Genomic DNA, 25,584 nt, shown 5'->3' with positions numbered 1-25,584 from the left:
TTCTAAGTAGACTATAAAAATTTAAATACAGGCATACCTCAGAGATATTGCAGGTTCAGTTCCAGACCACTGCAATGAAGTCATTATCACAATAAAGTGATTCAAATGAAATTTTGGTTTCCCAGTGCATATAAAAGTTATGTTTATACAATCTGTCGTCTCTTAAGTATGCAATATCATTATGTCTGAAAAAATAATGTACATACTTTGATTTAGAAAATACTTTATTGCTAAAAAATGCCAACCATCATCTGAGCTTTCAGTGAGTCAGTCACTAAACACAGATCACCAAATATTAAATTACATTAAATTGAAATATTGTAAGAATTATCAAAATGTAACACGGAGACATAATGTAAACAAATGCTGTTAGAAAAATGGACCAATAGGATTGCTTGACACAGGGCTGCTTTACAAAGCTTCAATTAATAAAAAATGTAGTATCTATGAATTGTGATAAAGCAAGGTATGTCTGAATGTATATTATAATCCCTAGGCGCCACACACACACACACACACACAGAGAATGAGATATAGTAAACAAAAAACCAAACCAAAAAAAAAAAAAAAAAAAAAAGGCATACCAGAAACTTCAAGTAACCCAAAAGAAGGCAGGAAAGGGAAGAACAAATGGAAAGCAAGTAATAAAATAGTAGCACTAAATCCAAACACATAAGTAATTATATTAAATGTAAAACATCTAAACATATCAATTAGAAAAGATTATCAGAATGGATTTTTTAAAAAGATGACCCGATTATATGCCACCTACAAGAAATTTATTTCAAGTATGATGATATGGGTAGAAGTAAAAGGATGGAAAAAGGCGTATCGTGGAAACAATCAAAAGACAGCTTAAAGCGGCTATATAAATATCAAATATAGCAAATTTCAAAGCAAAGAAAATTAACAGGCATAAAAGGGGCATTATATAATGATAAAAGAGTCAACTCACCAAGAAGATATAATAATCCTAAATGTGTATATACCTAACAAGAGAACTTCAAAATGCATGAAGCAAAAACTGGCAAAACTGGAAAGAGAAATAGACAAACCTCCAACTATTGTTGGAGACTTCAATACTCTTATCTCAGTAATCTATATAACTACTAAACAAAAAATCAACAGGTATATAGAACTGAACAATACCATCAACCAACTGGATCTGACATTTATAGAACATTCCACCCAACAGGAGTATAGTTTCTTTTCAATTACACAGAAAACATTCATTAAGACCATAACTAGGGTCATAAAACACATCTGACAAATTTAAAAGAATTGAAGTTAACACGAAATATGTTCTACAGCCATAATGAATTACACTAGGAATCATTAATAGCATAACAGAAAAATCTCTAAAAACTTGGAAATTTACAAAACATATACAAAAGCTGATGCTGAAAATCACAACACTATTAAAGATACCAAGGAAGACCTAAATAAAAGGGAAGACTTACTACTTTCACGGCCAGAAGTTCAACATACTCAAGGTGTCAATTCTTCCCATTTGATCTATAGCTTACCACAATTCTAATCGAACCACTGCCCCGCACAGTATAGACCAACTTATCTTAAAATCAAAAGCAAAGGAAGAATAAAATAAGCAAACCATACTAACTAGTCTTAAAACTTACTCTAAAGCTACAGTAACTAAGACAGTATGGACTGCAGAGTAAACCAGTCTCAAAGTTATAATTTCATTTGTATAACATCAGTGGTTGTCAAGGATTAAAGGTGTGATAACAGAGAGATAGCATGAGGAAGTTTTTAGGGTGATGGCACTATGCTGTATCCTGATCGTGGTGGTGGTTACATGGATCTACATATGAGTTGAAATTTACAGAACTGTATATCCCCCCAAATCAATTTTACTGTATATTAATTTAATAATTTTTAAGCTTTTAAAAAATATATAGTATAAATTATCTTAGGACTAATTTTTAGTTCTAAAGCAAATGTTTTGAGTATGTGTACATCAGTACAATGGGAACATTCAGAGGCACGAGAATTCAATTTTTAAAAATCACTTACAACGATATGGCATAGGTATAAATTCTAGACTCAGAAATAAATACATCCCTCAACCAACCACAGAAGCTAATATCTAGTATCAGCCAAACACATATTTATATCACCGTGTAAAAAAGATAATTTGAGATAAAAGAAATACAGCATTTCCCAAATCCAAAGCAAGTCTGACTGAATATTCCACATTTGCACTAGATGTTACTTTAGTCCTTGGAGTGGAAATGACATTATTGTCCATTTTCAGTATGGTATATACCTTGTTTTTTCTAATACCAGTTAAAGATTTACAATGGTTTATCCATATTTTTCTCATCTGATTCCACTTGAAACAAAAAACATATACTTACAAGAATGCTGACTGGATGAAGAAAATGGGACACATATAATGAAGTATTACTCAGCCACAAAAAAAGGAATAAATACTACCATTTGTAACAACATGATAAACCTAAAGGATATTAAGCTGGGTGATATAAGCCAGACAAAGGAAGACAAGCACTATTTGATTTCAATAATACGCAGAATCCATAAAAGTTGAATGGTGGTTGCCAAGGGCTGGGGGGTGGGGGAAATGGGAGAGATGTTGGTCAAAGGGTAGGAACTTTCAGTTATAAAATGAATAATTTCTGGGGATAAAATATACAGCATGGTGACTATGGTCAATATTACTATATTTGCACACTTGAAATCTGTTGATAGTAAATCCTGAATATTCTCACCAAAAAAGGAGGGGTGTGTGTAACTACCAGAGGCAATAATATATAAATTATCTTGATTGCAGTAATCATTTCACAATATATATATTTATCAAATCTTACACTGTAACCTTAAATACACACAATTTTTATTTCTCAATAAAGCTGGTGTGGTTCTGGGAGGGGCAAGAATGCTGACTGGAACCAAGTACCAAGACTGGTCATAACTACACCAATCTATAACCCATCATAAAAAGACATGAAACTTTCTTTTTTTTTTCTTCCTAAGACATAGTCATAGTAAATGAAGTCCCCAAAGTATGATTACAATTCAAGATAGCTTATTTTTCATAACCATACATATATTTGGCTGAATGCCATAAAAGTTAGTAGTTCTCAGACTGTGATTTTAAAAAACAAAAACACAACTAGATGACCAAAAATCATTTATATAAATAAATGATTTTATTTGCTGTCCCTAACTTTTCCTAGTTCTTAAAACATTCAATGTGAATTATTTATGGAAGCACTCAATTCTTTTCAAATGACAAGTGCACTCTTATAACTCTTTTTAATCTAAAACCTTCTGAGGATATGAGCTTTAAATAGCAAATACAGCTCTTGCAAGAACTAAAAGGATGTTAAAATGTAGTTTGCTGCAATTAAAAAACCGACAACAAATATTTACCTATTGATCGACAAGTTAATTACCAAATGCTTAAAATATTGCAATACCTAGGAGCAGTACAAAAAGACATCACAATGGTATAGTCCTCAAGGACTTAGCTAAGCAGAAGATACAGACCCATGAGATAATTAGATACCACAACTGTAAATAAGAAAGTACTATAAAGAACAATTAGAGATAACATCTAAATAGATGTCAAAACATTCTTTTAGTAAGTCTCCCATACAAGTCAAGTGATAATTCAGAAGAGAAAACAAATTTGGCTGATGTAGGGAGGCCCTGGAATCCAGCGAAGAGAAGAGTATGCTGGGGCAGAGGCCTGCCTCAGCTCTGCCATGTAAAATTCCTGGCTAAGTCCAAACTCTTCCATGGTGCCTAGTTAGCAAACATGGTACTTGACACACACAAAAAAGGACATTTTCTCATTCACTTCTGATTGGATATGGCTAAGCATGGAAGGAAGGGCAGGCCAGGGCGGTCTTCTAGAAGAGACTCACTCAGAATATCTGCATCTCAGGACTAACGGCAAGCTTACTGCTTGAATTCACTACTGCCTTCTCAGAATCATGTGAAAGAAATGATGCTGATGTGAAAAGGAGGAGCTGGCTGCTCACCTGGCCTCCTCCAGAGCAAAAACTCATATCAAGGGTCTCACTGTCCTGGGCCTAGCAGCACTGGCACCTCACAATCCCAGGAGGCCCCCTACGATGCATCAGCTGTCTGGCTCAGTTTCAGCCTGGTTCCCTGGGTCTCAGAAATCTCATCTCAAAGAGATGGAATTGGATCACATCTTTTACAACATCACAGTTTATGAATATAATAAATTAGAAATATGAACCATAGAACATAAACCTTACTAAGTTGTCAGCTATAAGTAAAAACAGCTTATTAAATGTTATCCAGACTTTGTTTTACAAGAAATATCACGCTGTTTTAGAAATGCCAAATCAGAACAGCAAACACTACTGAATTCCTTAAAAGAATGATTCTTACCTTAGTCTCAAGGTAACAAAATAGCTCCATGTGAAAAGACTTATTATAGTTCTTCACTAGATTTGAATTAAATTTTATGACTCAGAACAATATTCTTATAAATCAAGTTGTGTTAGTACCTCTACAACACAAATACATAAGTTTCCAGCAATGTCTGCAGGGAACAAGAAAAGATTATCTTTATCAACTGCCAGGTCTCAAATCCAGAAGTAAAAGAAAGCAAGTCATCTTAACAATTATGGAATGGCAACTAGGAGTGAGGCATTGTTCTGGTCATTTTACATAGATTACCTTATTTAGTTCCCAAAATAATACTATGAGATACCTAGTTATTATCATTTTAATGATGAGAAAATGGAGACTCAGGAGGTTAAGAAATTTGCCTAGAGCTACAGAGCCCCTGACAAAGCTTAAAAATGAGGTGATGAGAGAATTTACCGCTGTGCCAAGCCTTGGGAAACACACTCTGATCAGCAGACCCAATTGTTCATATCCTTTTGGTAGTCACAGCCCTACAATGATGATGTGGGCCAAAGAATCCTAGCTTGATATTATTTCTAAATGTATATTAAGAAATTAATTTTGTTTTCCAAATGAGTCTTCAGTAAATTTGCTTAGCATGAAATCACTTCCCCTGACCAAAATGAATTTCTGGACCTACAATTGCTGAGGAACAGACACCAGACTACCCAAGTTAAGGTCATTCTCTAAGATCTGGTATGAATGGCACCTCCCTGGAGGATGTGTCTATTTCTTTTTTTCATTAACCACAACATTCCTTTGTCTCTTCTTCTGAATATTAACTTTCTCTGTTGGATTTCTAACATGTTCTATATATAGTAAAAAATGTGAAGCTGAGTCACACTACAGTGAGTTCCTGAAGAGCACCAGGTCCATATGCTCAAGATGCCAAGGAGAGAAACAGCAAATGTAATGTTTTGTTGAGAAAACTAAAGACTCTGACTTCTTTCTTAACATTCACACCTGCAAGAAGGTAGACAGTAACAGTAAAACAAAACTTTAAAAAACAAAAATCTCTGGGAAACAGAAAAAAGGAAAGAAAGCAATATTCAATCTCTCAAGTGTACAAAGAAGTGCTTGATAGAAACTCATAATTTTAAACTATAAAACATGGGAGATTATCTTAGTTTAGAAAAAGTTTAGAGGGCAGCCCAGGTAGCTCAGCGGTTTAGCACCGCCTTTGGCCCAGGGCCTGATCCTGGGGACCCGGAATCGAGTCCCACATCGGGCTCCCTGCATGGAGCTTGCTTCTCCCTCTGCCTGTGTCTCTGCCCCCCACCCCCGTATGTGTCTCATTAATAAATAAATAAAATCTTTAAAAAAAGTTTAGAATATATACTATACATCTAAGAATAAATATCACTTTCAATAGATTTATACTGATAAAGCTTGTTTCTGAATCTGCAAAAATGGAAAAGAGGCATGATCAAGAGGATCAAAACTAAAAATCACTTAAATCCTTCTTCCTTCATCCTCCCAATCACTAATTTTAACAAAATCTAAAAAACTAAAGCAAGTTATTTTTTGGATGATTATTAACATCAGAGTACATGCTTATCACAGAAAACATGAAAAACATTAAATAGTATATGAGATTGAAAAATAACCCATAATCTAACTACTCAGAGTTAGCATATTTTATCCTTTTATTTTTATTTTTTTTAATTTTATTTATTTATTCACGATAGAGAGAGAGAGACAGAGACACAGGCAGAGAGAGCGCGCTTAAACCGCTGAGCCACCCAGGCTGCCCCTATTTTATCCTTTTATTTATTTATTTATTTATTTATTTATTTACTTATTTTTTAATCCTTTTAAATAAAGATTTCCTTTTTAAAATACTCAAAAGTATCACTCTACTTTTTCAGTTACTGCATTGTGAACGTTTTCTTATACTATGCATCTTTAAACATCCTAAAACCATGATTTTTATCATTTGTCAAGTCATTTTTAGTATACTAAACAAAAATTTTAAAGAACATGATTTATAATGGTTTTATAGTATTTGGTCATACAGTAGCATAATTGAACCATTTAGAGGCTTCCCATTTTTAACATTATAAATAGGATTGTAATGAATAAATAATACATACCCATACATATATTTAAATGCATGCTTTACTTTTTAAAAAAAAAATTTGAGAGAGAGCATGAACATGGGAGAGAGAGAGAGAGCACACAAGTAAGGTGAGGCGCACAGGGAGAAGCAGACTCTCCACTGAGCAGGGAGCCCAAAACAAGGCTCAATCCCAAGACTTGGGGATCATGACCTGAGTGTAACCGACTGAGCCACTCAGGCACCCACATCTCTTATTTCCTTATAATAAATTCCCAAAGATGGAATTTTGAGGCAAAGGGTATGAACAATTTTAAGGATTCTGAGCATTTCCAAATTATCATTGTAATGCACTGAACATTTGTGAACCCCAAAATCCATGTGTTGAAATCTAATCCCTGATGTGATGGTATTTTAAAATGGGGCCTTTAGGAGGTAATTACATCATCAGGGTGGAGCACTTATAAGAAAGGCCAGAGAGCTAGTTAGCTCTCTTCTACCACTTAAAGAAACAAGCCTGCAGTCTGCAACCCTAAAAAGAGTCTTCACCAGAATCCAGCCATGCTACTTAGGACTTGTAGCCTCCAGAACTTTGAGAAATAAATTCTACTGTTTATAAATCCCCTGTTGTTTATAATACCATAAGTTCATGGTATTTTGTTCTAGCAGCTTGAGCTACCATAGCCATTTTAGAAAGTTGTATCAATTTATGTGCTACTAAAAGCAGGTATGGGGGGCGGGGGGAAGCAGGTATTCGCCAACACTTAATTCTTTTAATATGGCAGACCTATTAAAGCATGCAATCTACAACATGATTCTAACCTCTTAGGCTTTTTCCATAAGTTTATCTCATAAGCTTAGAGGGAAATATTTTCTAGTAAAAAATTTTTACCTGTGGATAAGCAATTTCTCCAGTGTTGTTTTCTTTTCTTCTTTTTAAGAGATTTTATATATTTATTTATGAAACACACACATGCACACAGAGAGGCAGAGACACAGGCAAAGGGAGAAGCAGGCTCCATGCAGGGAGCCTGACATGGGACTCAATCCCAGGTCTCCATGATCACACCCTGGGCTGAAGGCGGCACTAAACCACTGAGCCACCCGGGGTTCCCTCCAGTGTTGTTTTTCAAACAGATTAATTTGTTAACTAAATTAGTTAACTGAAATAATATGAATTGCATGAATTCATTTGAAAACTAAAGTTATTCTTCTACATGTATATTTGCAATAGGAGATGTCTGAAATTATGAAGATGATCATGTTAAACTCTAGGTTTTGAGACACTGAATATCTTTCTTTTCCTCCTTTCTTTCCTTTTCTTTTGTCATTTTAAAATTTTTATGTTTCATTTTCAAAATTAAAAAATTTTCTTTTTTTTTTAATTTTTTTTTATTTATTTATGACAGTCACACAGAGAGAGAGAGAGAGAGAGAGGCAGAGACACAGGCAGAGGGAGAAGCAGGCTCCATGCACCGGGAGCCTGACGTGGGATTCGATCCCGGGTCTCCAGGATCGCGCCCTGGGCCAAAGGCAGGCGCCAAACCGCTGCGCCACCCAGGGATCCCAAAAATTTTCTTTTTTTTAAAAAAACTTTTCTTCTTTCTTTCTGGCATGGCTTAAAGATTAAAATATGAGCTAGCATTCTTTATAATGAAGCCATACTCTAAGAAGTATATCAAAAGTTATAAAGATTTTCAAAAAAATTAAAATCTTACACATCTATTTACAATTATGATGGAGTAACTGGTACAGGGCTAGACTTCCTACTGTAAATATACATGAAATATTATTTGCAGATATTGGGCAGTGCAGGTCTGTGATTCCTGACAGAAGGGAAACAAAGATCCTTGAATGCCCCGACTTTTTTCTGCTTGTGCTACATGGAAGGGCAACCCAAAAAGAACACAGAGATCTCACTGAGTTGAGGAAACAGAACTCGAAGTTTGAAGCTAATGAAGTCACTGGATTTTAAGAAACAGAACACAAAAAAGAAGGGAGCTGTGGTGAGAAAAAGTTTCAGAAATCTGAAGAGATCCCTCCTAATTCTTTGCCAGGAGACTAACCTGCATATGCACAAGGCAAGACTCATGAGACCAAGAAATAAAATCTGGGGTGAAAAATAACTACAGAGTGTGAGGGGAACAACTACTTGAGCTTGCAAAGGTCTGGGAGACATTCAAATTCCTGGTAGTTAGAGTGGACAGACCTCACTGAATATCATATGCATTTGATAGAGACCCCAGAAAGGCTCTGTATCAGGACTAAGCTAGTCCTGGAATAAACAAAATGCTGAAAACCAATGGTAAAGAGAAAAGGAGAGAATCTTTAAACCAGTCAGGGGTGGGTGGGGGATGTATTACACCAAAAGAACAAAGGTAAAAATTAAAAATGATCACTAACTTCTTATCAGAAAAATTTAAGCTAGAAGATATTTAAATATGACTTTGAAGTGCTTTAAGTGGGAAAAAATGCTATCAAGTTAAAATTCTGTATCCAGCATAAATATCCTTCAAAAATGAGGGCAAAAGAGAATAAAACAAGGTCCAGAATTGTCCTCCTGCCATAAATAGAAAACTTGTCAAAATATGCAACAACTGTTTTCCGATAAACAGGCCTTGAAAGAAGGGAAACAAATGAGGTGAGCACAAAGACTGTCCCAGCTTTCAGTGCAAAGGAAACCCAAGTAGAGGCAACTATCTCACTGAGTTGAGGTGACAGAGCTTGGAATTTGTGAAGTATGAAAAAGCCAGAATTTGTAGGGCATATTACCACAAAGGAAGAAACGAAACATAAATGCTCCAAAAACCTGCAAAAAGGGTGTCCTTGAATTTCTGGCTAAATACCAATCCGCATCTGTGCTGTATGAAAATCTATGAAGCTAGACAGAGAACAACTTCCAAAAAAATAACAAATACAGGGGAGCTCTAACCCAAACAAATTCAAAAGTTCACACCGGGCCAGGATCATTCAGTTTCTGCCAACCTAGGGTGAATAAACCTTAATGAAGACATGAGGCAATCAAGGGAGTCACAAGAAAAGGCATGCCTCAGTAGTGGGCCCAAACTAGCCCTACACTGAAAGCAGTTCTACAATTGCCAAAAACTCAAACCCAAAAAACCCTGAAAACAGAACTCAAAAGATCAAGCTGATCCACAAATAAATTTCTTGTCTGCCAGAACAAAATGTTATAGTCATGAAAGAAAAAAAAAAGTCAAGACGCTCAACATAACTCCATAAAAAATTACGTAGGAAAAAATAAGAAATAGTAACTTGTAATCAGGATCTAGAAGTGGCAGGGATTAGGAGAACTTTTAATACAAGGATTTTACTTTAAAAAAATTTTTTTAAAGATTTACTTATTTGAGATGGGGGAGAGAGAGGGAAAGAATGAGTATGTGCACAAGTGGCGGAGGAACAGAGGGAGAGAAAGAGATAGAATCTCAGTAGACTTCTTGTTGAGCACAGAGCTTGAAGTGGGGCTCAATCCCATGACCCTGAGACCATGGCCTAAGACAAAATCAAGAGTTGGACACCTAAATGATTGAGCCACCCAGGTGCCCAGAGAACTTCTAATACAAGGACTTTAAAAGAGCATTTAGAAAAAAGTTTAAGGGCTTAAGAAAAACATGAACATAATGAAGAAAATAGAAAAATTTCAAGACAAAAAAGGAAATTTTTCTTTAGAAAAACGAGAGGTAATTCTAGAGCTATAAAAAAAAAAACAAAAAACCCCACCTGACATAAAACATTAACTGGTAGGAAATAAGAGTATATTAGACAAGGGAGACTTAAAAAAAAATCAGTATACTTGAAGACAGAGCAACAGAAACTTTTCAAACTGAAGGAAAAGAAAAAAAGATTGGAAGAAAAAAATGGACAAAGTTTCAGTGACCTGTGAATTAATATTAAATGGCCAAAAAAACACATGTAGGGCTGAAATCTGAGGACAAAAGAAACCCCTGGGAATTTAAAATTTTGAAGAGAAATGGCTAAAAAATTCACAAATATAATGAAAACAATACACCCACAGATCTAAGAAACTCAATAAACCCCAAGGATAAACAGAAACAAAGCCACACCAAGGGGCATCATAATAAAGTTGCAATCTAGTCAAAGAGAGAAAAATCTTAGGAGCAACCAAAGGGTAAAGGCATATTACATCCAGAAACACAAATAAAAGAATCACCATAGGATTCTCATCAGAAACTATGCAACTAAGACAGAAAAAAAAAAAAAAAAAAATCTTTGAAGTGTTAAAAGTAGTATAAAAAGTCCTGAAAACCTAAAATTCTATATCCCCTAACAATAGCTTTCAAAATTGAAAGCAAATAACAGGGTAGGGGAAGCTGCACTATAAGAGATGTAAAAGAAAGTTTTCAAACAAAAGGAATAGGATACCTGACACAAATTTGGATCTAGACACAAAAAAAAGTTAAAATGAAGGTAAAAATTAAAGATTTTTTTTCGTTTTTAAAAAAGTATTATTTATTTGAGAGAGAGCGCACGTACATGAGTGGGGGGAGGGTAGAAGGAGAGGGATAAGTAGGCTCCCCACTGAGCAGGGAGTCAGACTTGGGGCTTGATCTCAGGACCTTGTGATCATAACCTGAACCAAAGGCAGATGTTTAACGGACTGAGCCAGCCAGGTACCCCATTTTTCTCATTTTTAATTGCTCTAAAAGATAAGTGACTGACACAGCAAAAACCAGCAATGGAGCTTAAAGCCCACATAAAATCAAAATGTAAGACGCAAAAAGCCCAAAAGATGGGAGGAAATGGGAGTATATCATTATGTAAGGTTGGCATTATACATGAAACAGCATATTATTTGAGGGCAGACCGTTATTAAAAATAACCCACCCAATAGCAGATAGAAAACCAAGGAAAAAAGAACAGCAAACAGTAAGACAGTACATTTTAATCCAATCATATCAATAATTATATTAAATGTAAATGGTCTAAACTAGCGGTTAGCAAACTTACTTTTTCTGTAAAGAACCAAAAAATGTTTTAGTCTTTAAGGACCATATGGTCTCTATCCCAACTACTTAACCTTGACATCATAACACAAAAGCAGCCATAGACAGTATGTAAATGGACAGGCATGACTTTATCCCAATAAAACATTTACATAAACTGGTGGCAGGCCAAATTTGGTCTGCCAGCCATAGTTTTGCCAACTCATAGTCTAAACAAACCAAATTTATGAAGATGTTAGATTGGATAAAAAAGCAAGATCCAACTACATGCTGTACATCCAAAAATCATTTTAAATGTATATGACAAAAATAAATAAATATATATGACATAAATAGGTTAAAAGTGGATGGAAAAAGATATACCATGCAAATTTTAATCAAAAGAAATTTTAATATCAGACACAGACTTCAGAACAAGAGAATTACCAGTGACAAAAAGAGTATTTCATGATGACAGAGCGATCAATTCATCAATAAGACTTAATTACTAAATGTGCTGTAACACATGTAAGTACTTAAAACATGAAATAAATCCGATGGAACTGAAAGGAGAAACAGACAAATTCAAACTTGTAGGTAAAAACTTCAACTCTTCTTGTAGAACAAGTGAATAGAAAATTGGTAAAAATAGAAGATATACAAAGACCAACTTAACCTCAATTTATGGAACATAGCACCCAACAACAGAAGATACATTCTTCTCAAGTACACATTGACATTAACCAAGATACACCCTATGTTGGGCCACAAACCAATCAAAAAGCTTAAATGGATTGAAATTATTAAAAATATGTTATTTGACCAAAATGATACTAAACGAAAACACAGTAACAAAATATGTGGAAAATCACAAATATTTGGAAACTATTTGCTAATAACACTTCACAACAATCCATACATCAAAGAAAAAATTACAAGGAAAAAAAAGAAAATATTTTGAATGAAATGATCATGAAAATTTATGGCTTTAAAAGTTGAAAAAAATTTTAATTTATTTATTCATGAAACAGAGAGAGAGAGAGAGCAGCAGAAACACAAGCAGAGGGAGAAGCAGGCTCCCTGCAGGGAGCCCGATGTGGGAGTTGATCCTGGGATTCCAGGATCACTGTCCTGGACCAAAGGCAAGCGCTAAACCACTGAGCCACCCAGGGATCCCCTGATAATTTTTCTTTAAATAAAAATTTAACTCAATGATCTAAGCTTTTACCTTAAAAGCTAGTAAAAGTATAACAAATTAACCCAAAGTAAGGAGGAGATAAGGAACTAATGAAAGAGCTCAACTCATGAACTAGAGAACAGATAAAACTAGAGAGAAAAATCAACAAAACCGAAACTTGATTTTTGAAAGGACTGATAAAAATAAGCCCTAGCTAGACTAATCACAAGAGGAAAGAAAAATGCATCTAATATCAGAGATGATAAAGGGAACATTAGTACAGATGTTACTGACATTATAAGAAGATACTGTTTCATAAAATGTGTAATATATTTTCAAGCTGTAAATTTGACAAGTTAGGTGAAATGGACAAATGCCTCAAGACAGAAATTACCAAAATAGGAATATAAATAAATAATACTCTTGCATTTATTCATTTAAAAACTGAATCCTTAATTAAGAACCTTTCCACACACAAAAAAAAACAAAACATAACAAAACCTCCAGGCCCAGATAGCTTCATTAGTGAATTCTATCAAACATTTAAGGAAGAACATCAATTGTACCCAAACTCTTCTGTAAAAGAAATGAGGGGACAATGTTAGTATATAATGGTAAACCCACAATGGAAATTGTTCCATTAGTTTCTCATAATGTTTTTTTTTAAGACTTTATTTGAGAGAGAGAGGGAGGGAGGGAGGCAGAGAGAGAGAGAGCACAAGCAGGGAGCGGCAGGCAGAGGGAAGGGGAGAAGCAGGTTCCCCCCTCAACAGGGAGCATGATATGGGACTCAATCCCAGGACCCTGGGATCATGACCCGAGCTGAGGGCAGATGCCCAATCGACTGAACCACCTAGGATCCCCAGTTTCTCATAATGTTAAATATACACCCTTCCTATAACCCAGCAATTTGACTTCTAGATACTTACCTACAAATAAGGAATATTCATGTTACAAAAGCCTTGTGCAAGAATGTTCATAGGAGCTTTAGTCTCTTGGAAACTGGAAACAACCCTTTCCCACGGTAATAATAAATAACAGTATATCCATCAGCGGAATGCAACTTAGCAACTAAAAGGGACTAACTACTGTTACATGTATCATGGATGAATCTATATATATTTTTTCATATTTATTTATTTATTTATTCATGAGAGGCAGAGACATAGGCAAAGGGAAAAGCAGGCTCGCTGCAGAGAGCCCAATGTGGGACTCCATCCCTGAACTCCAGAATTAACGCCCTGAGCCCAAGGCAGGCAGTCGCTAAACCGCTGAGCCACCCAGGTATCCCTGGGATGATTCTATATTTTAAACAAGAGCTTCATATAAATTTTATGCCAAGGCAAGTTTGAGAAACATTATTACAGAAGCACACACATAATAACAAAAAAGGAAAATATAAGAGATTTAGGTGGTTTATAAACTAATCAGTACTATATACATCATAAACTGTTTGTAACAGTTGTCATTTTCCATAGCTGCTTAATTGCTATTCCAATTATGATTACAATAGTCCTCTGTTCATGCTCAAATTTCTACTTATGTGCTTCATGGACTTCCAGTTCCAAATTTAGTCTTTGATCCTCTAACTACCCTAATTTCTCATTAATTGAACTTGAACTATGCATTTTAGATTAGGAATCCCATTGACCAGTTCCTTTACTTTCTTCTTAATGTTCTACTTCCTCAGTACAGTTTTCTCCACCTCTTAATAGTGGTATTCTTACTGTTTGCTGCACAGCCTTGACTTTTTACCTCCTTTAAAAGTGAACCAAAAACTCATCTTTTCCACTAAATGTTAAACCACCTCAGATTTTTTCCAAATTCCCTCAGCACTAAAAAGATCTTGCTCCTAATAGATGGGCTATTTATTTTACTGAGTTTGGACACCTCCTCTTAATGACTCACCAACTCCATCCCCTGGCTTAAAGAGTAGAACCTTTGGAAGAGAATTGAAAAGATTACAGTTTTCTTCAAGGTTCTTTCTCTTACAATGTTTTTTACTTTTCCCTCTTGGAATGCATCCTATTTGCCAGAGCCTTAAGCTCTATAATGCTAGAAGGGTAGGAGAGGAAGAGAGGCAAAGACATGGTTGATTAGGGCTGCTCAGTACTAGATCTCAAAGGTGAAAAAAGCCTGCAGGCTTCAGTATATGTTCAGACTATCTCACCAGCGCAAGGAACCAAACACAATTCCAAAGAGAATTTCAGTGAGGGATAAGAAAGTGCATTTGTTACGAACTCCCAGTGTTGTACCAGAAGACCAGTGTACTGTGGTACACTGTTTCAAGGACACTAAAGTATTTCTGGCAGCAAATATTTCTACATATTCTTTGTAAGGATAGATGATGGTAGTGGTGGTGTGGCTGAGTTGAAGGGGGCAAAAGGTAAATATTTTAAAAATTTCTACATTCTTGAACTAAGTGCCAGTACTGACAGTTACTTTTTTGTTCTGCATACATTAGTATCTAGGAATTATGGTCATTATTCACTTAATTTCACAAGTTTCAACTCTAAACTTTTTGCCTTCCAAATCCTATCTATAAACCTGGCCACACTTCTGAGCTAGACCCATATTTCCAGCTGATATCTTGATCATGTTATTACTTATCTAAAAAGCATAACTACTTACCTGAAAGCAAACCCGTATTCCCCTTCTCTCAAACTTGCACATATCATTCAACTGCCAAGTCAGGAACCTTAGACTCCTCTTCAGCTTCTAACACCTCCAAACACTAACCAAGTCCAGAGGGCTTAAACTCCTATATATCTGTGATATCAGTCTCTTGTTTCTATCCCCACTACAAATTCCTTAATTGAGACTACCATAATGTCTTTCCTGAACTAGGGCAGAACCTTAAATGGTATCTCCGTGACTTACCTATCAGAGGCCAGAGAGAATACTTCATTCATTTAACCGTGCCATATATATTACTTGGTGAATAAATATCTCCAATCTCTATTCCTCCAGACTATTCTCTTCATTACTACTATAACCAGATTTCTATAACAGCAAACTATTTGTGTTGCTTCCCCACCTACAAAACAAAATAAAAACCCAAGCTCCTTGTATGGCATATAAGAGCATTGACAATTTGTTCCCATTCTACCTTTATTCTTGTCTGATTTCCTAATTTTCTTTTGTACTCATTTAGATGGATCAAACTTCACCCTTTTCCTTACATACACTATGTCTTTTCATTTTTAATAATCTAGAATAAATAGAAACTCAGTCCAGCTTGCTTTATTTTTATGATCACCCTTATACTATTTAAAGCCATTAGCTAAACCTGTACAGAAGTAATGACTGAAGAAACCATCAGAAGATACAGCCAACTCTCAATTAGCTTATTTTCATAGCCTTTTTAACATGGTCAGTGTAGACTAAATGGAAAAGTGAGTAAAATGTTTCAACTGCCTGCTGAGCTGCTTCCTTACAGTAAATTAATGTCAAAAGTTTTCAGTTATAGATTTATCACCCTCCTTTTGACTGACAGGTACAAAGAGGACTATAAATCAAGTTTCTTCACATATATCCTTTTCCCTCATCTTTAACACCTCCCTTTTCCATTTCTGCTGTTTTTTCTCTTGTACTTTTCTCTCCCTGCTTCCTAAGTTTTCACCTTGTCCACCCTTTATAACAACATCAGCATTCCTCTATCACTCTTCTTGGTAGAGCACCTAAAATTTTATGAAGTACTTTCACATATATTCACTTGATTCTTGCAACCTCATTTTTTGGGATTCCAAAATCAACATATATCAAGAGGTGTGTGTGTGCGTGTGTGTGAGAGAGAGAAAGAGAGAGAGAGAGAGTTTATACTCTGAAAATTAAAAGGAAACAAGGAAACCTCATTGAAAACGGAGCCAGGAAGCCAGCAGGGTGAGTTCTCAGGCCTTACCACTTTTGTCAATTGCAGACCCACCTGGAAGAGAGGTACCTTGCAAGTCAGTACTCCTTTAGCTACTACTCTACTGTCCCAGCAGAGGAGCAACAGTCCAGCCAATGAAAGACCGTCACATTTCAGCCAATGAAAGCCACTATACTTCCAACTGCTAGTTTACTCCAATCAACTTTTTTGTTTGTAACAGTCCTCCTCCCACTTTCTCCCTTTCCTCTATGAAAGAGAGGTCCTCTCCTTTGTTCTCTAGGCTTGCTTGTGGTTTTCTCATAGCTTGCTTGTTCTGGAATGTAATTCTCTGCTATTTCCAAGTAAACCCACTTTTACTGGTAAAATAACTGGCAATTTTAAGGTTAACAATATACAGCAGATGCTGCTATCTAAGTAAAATTTAAGATACTTTCTTATATTTTAACTCCTTTGAGGAAAGTGCAGTTCAAAAAAGTCATTATTCATCTAACATACTGCTTTTCCTCTGCCTAGAACACAATCCCTCTTCACCTGCTCATCTCTCAAGACATATCTCAAGCATTCCCCTACGCCCACCTATTTCAATGCTATCCTAATGTTTTTCACATCACTATTTCACACCCCTTGAAGAATCCAGGTATCTGGACTCTTAACTTGTGTCTTTTCTACCAAACAAGATTTTCCTTATTAATGTTACCTTATTAATGCTCATAATAATCCAACATTTCATAGTGAAAAAAAGAAACACTTTATGGATGGCCTGTACTGTTTTCCAATCTCTACGATAAAACTGTATACCAAAAGATCCTTTACTCTTCCTTAAAAATGAAGAATTTAAGGAATGTCTCCAAATCCTTTCAAAATATATAGATATGGTCTCTCCTGGTAATGGCATCCAAAGCTGCCATAGCAAAGGAGAAAAACAGCATTTCATAAACCCTAAATTAAACTATTATAAATTTTAAAAGATGTCTGTTAATAAATGTTGGGTAACATTTAGGATTAACAGTCAAGAGAGAAGGGCTTTAGTCTCTATGCCATCACAGACTGGGTGACTGGGGAAAGTCACTTAACCTCCCTGAGTCAAATTTCCTTTTTTTGAGAAAATTGGACAATGCCACTTATCTTTCAGACTTGTTCAGAGAATTCAATGAAAAAAAAAATGACTGCAAAACACTTATTCTGGAACATAGTAAACAGCAAAAGAAAAAAAATAATTTATTTTATAATCATTTTCATGTACATCATTTTTGTCTTCAGATCTATGTCCAACAACCCTCACACATTACAGGACCTTGTGGCCCAGCAACAACTACAATAAATGCCCTCACAGAAGCTATCTCCATGACTTCTGGATCCCCTTCCCGGGTCACAACTCAGGTCCTGTAAATATAATTTGGAGTATCTTCTCCTAAATGCATTATCTTGTTCTCTGCCACACGGAAACTCATCAAAGGATGTTCCTGTAGCTTCTCCTTGTTGGCCTGGCTGTTAACTACCTGGAACAGCACACAGAGTCAGCTGCAAATCTGGCAACTTTCACTGCCAGTCCGTCTTTTAAATCATTTATAAAAAAGAAAGAAAATGCTAAATAAAATTGGTTCGAGCACTGATCCCCTGAAGGGTAATGAGGCTGGACTGCTGTCTCATGTTAATAACTAAAGTCAAGGACTAAATAATTGGATAAATAAGCTCCTCTTTGGCCACGTGCATATTTTAACCCTTAAAAAAAATACATGGACTTCTTCCAATAGGTTTTATTTAATGTTTAATAAATTTATTCTTCAGCTTTGGAATATTTCACCAGTTTTCCCTGATGCAAAAACACAGTAATCTGCAGAACCCAGGATCTATGTTAGGGCTAAACTACAAAATCCTGGTTTTCCTCCATATTTCTCTTTTTCCAACCTACAATTCTTAATTCCCCTTTCTCTGACTACCTACCACATATGAAGCTCAGTTCCCAAATCATTCCTGTTCCATCATTCTACTTTTCATGTTCCATTTTAAGTATACACACATTACTTATGCTTTTATCCTTTTTAATTGCTCGACATACAGTATGTTAATATTTTTAATATTTTATATTAATATTATATTATATATTGATATTAATAGTTTTAATATTTTTAAGATTTTACTTATTTACTTATTCACGAGACACACAGAGAGAAAGGCAGAGACATATGCAGAGGGAGAAGCAGACCTCCTTGCAGGGAGCCTGATGAGAGACTGGATCCCCAGACCCTGCTGCAGTCACGACCTGAGCTGAAGGCAGATGCTCAACTGCTGAACCACCCATGAGTCCCCAGTATATCAATACTTGATTACCACCTCTAACTGAAGAATCTTGCCCAGAATAGAAAGACTCGTTATTATCCCTGTTATAGTAGTTTTCAAATAAAATAAGAAAGTCATAATTTGAAGACAACTCCAGAGCGATAAGCTTGTTTCAAAAATATTTTTTTCAAAATTAGCTTCCTCACTGCTTCTTATTATTAGCTTTGATAAAAGATTATTGCATAACGTCTCATCAATGCAAAGGCAAATTTACTTTTGCTTATGGATTATTAGAGGAACTGTGGAGAAATATATTCTTACTCTACTGTACTTGGCAATAAGTGTTATTGTGACACTTATTTGGTCTCTCTCAAGTCAGTCCTTAGAATTTTTCACCTCTGTGTACCATAAAGGCAGGTAACTAATTTTCAGTTAAACTACTCAGATGTAAATTTACCCAACATTAACATAAATCCAGTCACCCTTCAAGATTACATCTGCTCTAAGCGGATTCAAAACCCTCTTTCCATTACCCCCTAAAAAGTAAGATAGTTGGCTAACTCAGAAAAAGAATTTATTGAGTAAGGAAAATGATTCATATTTTCCCTTAGCCATTCTCTAACGTCTACCTCAAAGCCAAGAAGGTAGTTTGCGTGGTCCATACTGACTCAGTCCTTGTATTCATGAATTTTAAATATGAATAACTGGCAATTTACAATGCCATAATTATTTTTAAACATATAAAAAATTTTTAACTTAGTGAAAAATGGAGCAATGATTGGTTATATTTTATTATAAAATGGTATTTCTAATGTCTTTTGGAATCATATTTAAACAAATATTTTATTCACATAATTAGATTATGTAATTGAAAGAAAAGATCTGCATGTTTAAGTTCTACAAAATTCCTAAAAGCATTCCATGATTCCAAAAATATCCAATAAATTGTTAATAATTTCATAACCTTTAATATAATAGTTAATCAAAAGATCGAGTTGGTCACTCTCAAATATTAAAATTCTGTATCAGTGAAAGAAAAACATTATCCTGGAAGCTTCTGATAAGCTCCATGGAGCTACCTGCATTACTTCAGATTAAAGGGATGACCCATATATTTATCACCTGAAGTACCTACCAACAGAATGCCTGCCTGAGATCTGAAAAAAATGGCAAAAATCTACCACTAACATAGTAAAAATGCTTTTGAGCTACATTTGTTTCTGATTTTAATCTCTAACCTGCAAAATGGACTCAATTCAGTGAAACTCTAAAAATAAGAGCAATTAAAAATATGTGATGTACATTTTTTACATAGTTGAAATTAACGTCTAAAAAGAGGTATAAAAAAGTATGCTCATGTTGTGATGGGCAAAGAAGTTACATGTTGTGACAGGAGGTAAAGGTGTCTGAGAATCAAAGTTGAGGGAACTATAAGCAGAAGAAGAGCTGCTATAAATCCAATAGGAGAACCTGATAAGGTAGAACCAAAGAATATTTAGGAAAAGTCCACCACTGTCATATAAAAAACATTTACTAAACCACATATGCAAACACTAATTAGACCCCGGTTACAGCAAAGTAAAAAGAACAAAATGTTATAATATTGGAATTACACAAATCTTATTACTAAAACCTAAAAGTATAATGAATGAAGTCATCAAAACATTCCCCTATTAGAAAACAAGGTTCAAGGATTTTCTCTTGGTTTCATCGACAGAGAGGATTATAATTAATAATAGATCTTATAAATTCTTGATTTCCTCACCCAAGCTTACCCAGTAAGCCTTTGGAATGCATTACATTTTCACTAGAATACCTCCAAATCAATCACTGGCATTCTGATTGTAGAATAATGTCATTGCAACAAGGGTCTCCAGATGACATTTAGAAAAATATATGCATTCACTCTAACTTGATAGGCATACCTAATTAAAGGTCCAAAAGGAGCAGACGAAGGAGAAAACAAACATAAGGACGTCATCTGCACTAAGAGCTCCGTAAGACAGGCTATTATGTGCTCATTGTATTTCTCTGGGTATTTTTTGTAGCCTCGAAGTGACTTCAATAATAGCAAAGAAACAAAGAAACGGTACACACCTAATGAACCATAAAGAATTGTGTACAATATTTGTTGGAAAGGAAAGAAACACTGTGAATCCTCACAACTCTCCTATGAGGTGGGTCCTTTTATTACCCTCACTCTACAGATGAGGAAACCTAAGTACACGGTGGTTAAATCACTTGCCACACATCATAATGTTATTAAGTGGCTGAGATACAAAGTCAGTCATTCTCTATTACAACTATGACAAGAATTATGTTTTCATAATGATCATGTAATTGTATTATTTCTCTTGTATTGCTCTTATTTCTAAAGGTACCAAACCCTATTTTTTTTTTTAAATATTTTATTTATTTATTTAGTATAGTCACAGAGAGAGAGAGAGGCAGAGACACAGGCAGAGGGAGAAGCAGGCTCCATGCACCGGGAGCCTGACGTGGGATTCGATCCCGGGTCTCCAGGATCGCGCCCTGGGCCAAAGGCAGGCGCCAAACCGCTGCGCCACCCAAGGATCCCCCCAAACCCTATTTTAACCTAACAAAACTCCCACACTTACTGAGAATAATAATTTTCATATAATTTACTTTGAAAACACAGGAACCTTTTGAATTTTGATAATCTTGTAAGCAATTTTTAGCATAAAAATGACAAAACACCAGCCTGCTCTAAGTTCATCTAATATTTTAATCTAGATGACGTGACAGTTTGTCTCTTTCCACTGAGAGAGAAATATCAGCACTTCCACTAACAATGAAGCATAGTGTTTAAAACTTTCCAATAAAAGCGCATCCAGTTTTACATCCTTTCATGTATAAAAGTAAACTCAAACTTCTCCAACCTTAGAACAACATCACAAATAATCCAAAAACCATTTCTAGTTGGCACTACAACTCTTTAGAAATTAACAATGTGACTGTGATAATGTAGAAAAACCCTGGACTGGAGTCTGAAAACCTGCCCACTGATCCTGGCTCTGTCACTAACTAGCAACTGAGTCCCTTCCACTGCTCTGGTCCTTGGTTTCATGATCTGCAAAATAATCATCTCCATGGTCTACTCTCCCAGCTCTAAAAGAAATGTGATTCCTGTACATACATCTTTTTTCCAAGCTCCCTATCCTCATTCTATTTAGTTATTATCAATATTTTGCAAGCATTAAATGTTATTTTTCCTTAGTTCTACCAGAGGAGAAAACTGCCCATTCTTAACTAAGGTGATAAGGGAACGCCTTCTGACCACTAGTTTGCCATAGATGAATCTCAAGGTGAATAATGTAGAAGCTATCATAATGCTTGCTAAAAGGTGTTAGGTTTCAATATTTTAGGCTACTGTTTTGTATGCCAGTACATTCTCCCTAAGGACAAATTGTAAAATTCAAGGACAATAGGGAGAAAAAAAATGTAATTATCCATCAGTTATTGGAGAGCTAAAAAGGTGTCAAATGAAAACATTAGTACTTTTTGCAGAACATTTTTCTCTGATGAATTACATTACAGGGCAACATACCATCTACAAATTTTCTCAAAAACGTTTAAGTACTCCCTAAAGGAAAAAAAAAAAAAAAAGGCTTTCCTTCTATAAATTGTGAGGAATTAGTATATATGTTACATATACTATATAAACATATATACACACATAAAACATCCATATGATTAAGAAAACATTTAAAAGATGAAAAGATCTAGCTGTGCAATTCTTAGCTTCCTCTTCTCAGTGACATCAAGAATCTCAACCGGGTGCCAGAGGTAGATTCTGTGGACTGCCACTGCCTGACCCTGGCATGCATTTTCTCTGTTCCTAACCCATTCTCAAGAGTTATGCAAATACAGGATTATTAAAATTAAACTAAGCCTCTGGCATTAATATTCAACCGTTAGAAAGCTCAGCCTCATTTTAGTACTGCTTTCTTAGAGCATCTTCCCAGTACAATACTTAAAGTTGACCTTGTAAAGAAACAATTGAAAGCAAGGCAAAGAAAGAAGGCGAATTACTTCATAATCTTGTAGAATTAAAGTAAGCAGCAAATTCTAATAGCAGAGTCCACTGTAACCGTTAAGCCAGGGCGAAGTAAGCCATAGCTATAGACCGAGGGACCTGAAGAAAGGATATTCAGCAGATGTAGAGGCGGCCACAAGAATTTCAAGGTGCAGTTTTATAAGCATTTCCAGCAAAACCAGTAACTGGTAAAACACCATCAAACACGTACGTACATTTTAAAATAAGGGATAACTGACAGGTTCCAGCAGCAAGGCTCCTCTTGGTTGGAACGCCGAACTAAAATGTCACAGATCACCCCGAGAATCCAATCCCCCAGCCTTTCGAAGTTGGGAACCAGACCGACATGTGCACTTAAGCTGCTTCTTAGCATCCTCCTTCAGATGCAATTCCCTCTCCGGAAAGTCAGTTTGCTTCAGCTACTTGAACGCCCAAATCCCAGCACCCGAGCCCAGCAGGAGCCCAAGTAGTTGCGGAAGGGTCCTCCAGCGGCCGCCTGCGCATCCCTTTCCACCTCGGGTCACCCCCCCCACGGGGGGGGCTCCGGTCCCTTCCCCATCCGACACCCCAGTCCCCTCTCTCAGCTCCCGCTGGACCGCTTCTCGTCGACCTTGAAGACCCCCGGACCGGAGCCTCGGAGCCCACGGGACCTGGCCGGCGGCCCCTTCCCCGCGGCGCGCCTGGCTGCGCCCCGAGTCTCCGGTGGCCTCGCTCCGACCCCTATCGCGGACGCCCTCCGCTGGCCCCGGACGACCCCTTCCCCTGGGGCGCCCCTCGTCCCTCCCTCCCACCAGACAAACGACTGCTCGTGGACGCCGCGAGAGCCTACTAAGCGCAAGCCCCACGGGGCGCAGCTCGGGGCGCAAGGGCTCGCGGCCCGGACTCGCGGTCCCCGCCCGCCGCCTCCGCCCGGCCGCGGGGCCGGCGCTGCCTCGCTGCCCGGGGCGTGGAGGCGCCGGCCGGGGGCGGGCTGCCCGGAGGACCGGCAGGCGGCCGCTAGCGGCGGCGCGGGCCGCGGGGACACTCACCGGCTGCGGCGCGCGGGGCGGCCTCATCCAGGGGCACCTGCGGCCAGGCGGACGGGCCCGGACGGCGCAGTCAGTCACCGACAGGGCGAGTCCCCCGCTCGCGCGCCGCTCCCGTCCCGTCCCGTCCCCGCCGGTGCCCGGCCGCGCGCGGTCTCGCTGCCTCCGCACGGAGCCCGGGGACCCCAGCTCTGCCGGATGCCCCCGCCAGGCCCCCACCCCCTTCCCCCGCTCCCCTCCCCCCTCCCCCCAACCCCCACCGGAATGGAAAATACCTCCCGGGGCGGGGGGCGGGGGGCGGCGGGGCGGCGGGGCACGCCTCTCGGACGGGCAGCCTACCGTGACCAATAGCAGGCGGGGCCCCGGGGGGGCGGGACTCCCGGCGGCCAATCCGGAGGCGTGTAGGTGAAGGCCGAAGGAGGGAGGCCGGGAGCGAGAGGGGGGCGGCCCGGGAGGCAGGGAGGTCCGGCCGCTCGGGTGCGCGCTGTGCGCGGCTGCCATTTTGGAGTCGGGCGGCTGAGACGGCGGCCGGGTCCGGCCCGGGGGGCGGGGGCAGAGGGAGGAGCCAGTCAGGTGGGAAAGAGGCGGTCACGTGGGCCGGAGGGCGGGGCGGGGCGGAGGCGGCGAGTCACGGGGGCCGCGGGGGTCACGTGGCCGGGGGCGGGCCCGCGGTGGGCTCGGGGGCGGGAGGTCAGCCCGGGGTGGGAGGAGGAGGGAGGCTTTGTCCCCGGTTTCAACTCCGCTGGGGAAAAGGAAAGGAAAAATGATGAATGGAGGGTGTGAGTGCCGGGTCGGAAAATGTGAATGAGTCTCCCCAGCTCCCTGCAGCGTTGGAGCCACCCAGTTACTAAATTGCAGGATGCACGGGCAACTGGGCACTTCCTTGGATTCCAGCAGCCCCATCCCTACTCCTGCTGTCACCGACGTGACTCCCGGGGCCCTCCACTTTGTGCCGGCACGTTATGCGGAAGGGCCCCCGCCCTAGAAATGGCTGAAAGGGGAGAAGCAGAGTTGAGGCTTTGTGACGCTTGCAGGACTCTCTACATCTGGCGTTTTCGAAACCGTGTCGTCATTCACAGAATTTCCTGGCCACCTCTGTTTTGGACATAGCCATGACCATGGTCCAGCGCCTCCAAACTTGAAACAGAAGACGACTTGCCCGCGAGCCCCTTTATTTCGAGTCTTGCTTCAAGTACAGCTGTCCCCTCGGGCTACCCGGGACGTCCCTGGGGCCCACCAAGTTCAAGGGTCACTTTTTAAATTCCTGTTTGGTCTCTAGTGCACTTGAACTCTATGGGCTACATCTCTCTTTAAGCTTTTTCTCTTCCCCAGTGCACCCCTCGCTCCAGTTTTTCCCTGAGACTATAAACACCCAGGTTGTCAACCTTACTATATGTTATCTGTAGACTCGGTAAGAGAGTCGGTCCCGAGAGCTGGGCCCCAGCCCTTGCTTTGCTCAGTAGGGACGTAGTCATTGTACTGCACACCGAGTGATCTAACCACGTTGACGGCTGAGTGTGCCTGTGATGAGGTCCGAATCTGCACGCATAGGCGTTTCTGGACATCTCCGCTTGAACCTCATTATGACCTATCCAAATCAGAACACAAACCCTCAAAACTTGCTCTTTCTCGTCTGCTCCTTATCTTCTTTGATAGTGTCACCATCCACTCCCCCAAATCCAGAACCAGGAGCCATGTAATCCTCCATGCTTCTCCCTCACTGCTGTAA

General features: G+C 38.4%; 1 protein-coding gene and 1 long non-coding RNA gene across 5 annotated transcripts in view; one reads left to right on the top strand and one right to left on the bottom strand.

The window, feature by feature from the left end:
* The window catches only part of SOCS5 (suppressor of cytokine signaling 5), a 61,452-nt gene extending 37,113 nt beyond the window's left edge, over positions 1 to 24,339 (bottom strand). Inside the window, exon 1 of one of the 3 annotated variants that reach the window (XM_025465952.3) lies at positions 24,195 to 24,339. The gene's annotated coding sequence lies outside the window, so the exon portion shown is untranslated. Of the gene's footprint in view, positions 1 to 23,045; positions 23,373 to 23,858; positions 24,065 to 24,194 lie in introns of those variants that run through there. The other 2 variants (XM_025465933.3, XM_025465944.3) reach the window with 2 other exon arrangements.
* Positions 22,885 to 25,138, top strand: LOC112671680 (uncharacterized). Of its 2 annotated transcripts, none has more exons than XR_003143781.3 (2): positions 22,885 to 23,037; positions 24,714 to 25,138. It is a non-coding gene; the product is annotated as an uncharacterized LOC112671680 (long non-coding RNA). The 2 variants fall into 2 exon arrangements; XR_003143780.3 differs by lacking the exon at positions 22,885 to 23,037 and adding an exon at positions 24,292 to 24,428.
* Positions 25,139 to 25,584: the final 446 nt, after the last annotated feature.

The sequence above is a fragment of the Canis lupus genome, chromosome 10, assembly GCF_003254725.2.
Source record: "Canis lupus dingo isolate Sandy chromosome 10, ASM325472v2, whole genome shotgun sequence".
Classification (NCBI taxonomy): domain Eukaryota; kingdom Metazoa; phylum Chordata; class Mammalia; order Carnivora; family Canidae; genus Canis; species Canis lupus.
The sequence above is the reverse complement of the archived record's forward strand: the minus strand, read 5'-3'. Positions and strand labels throughout refer to the sequence as shown.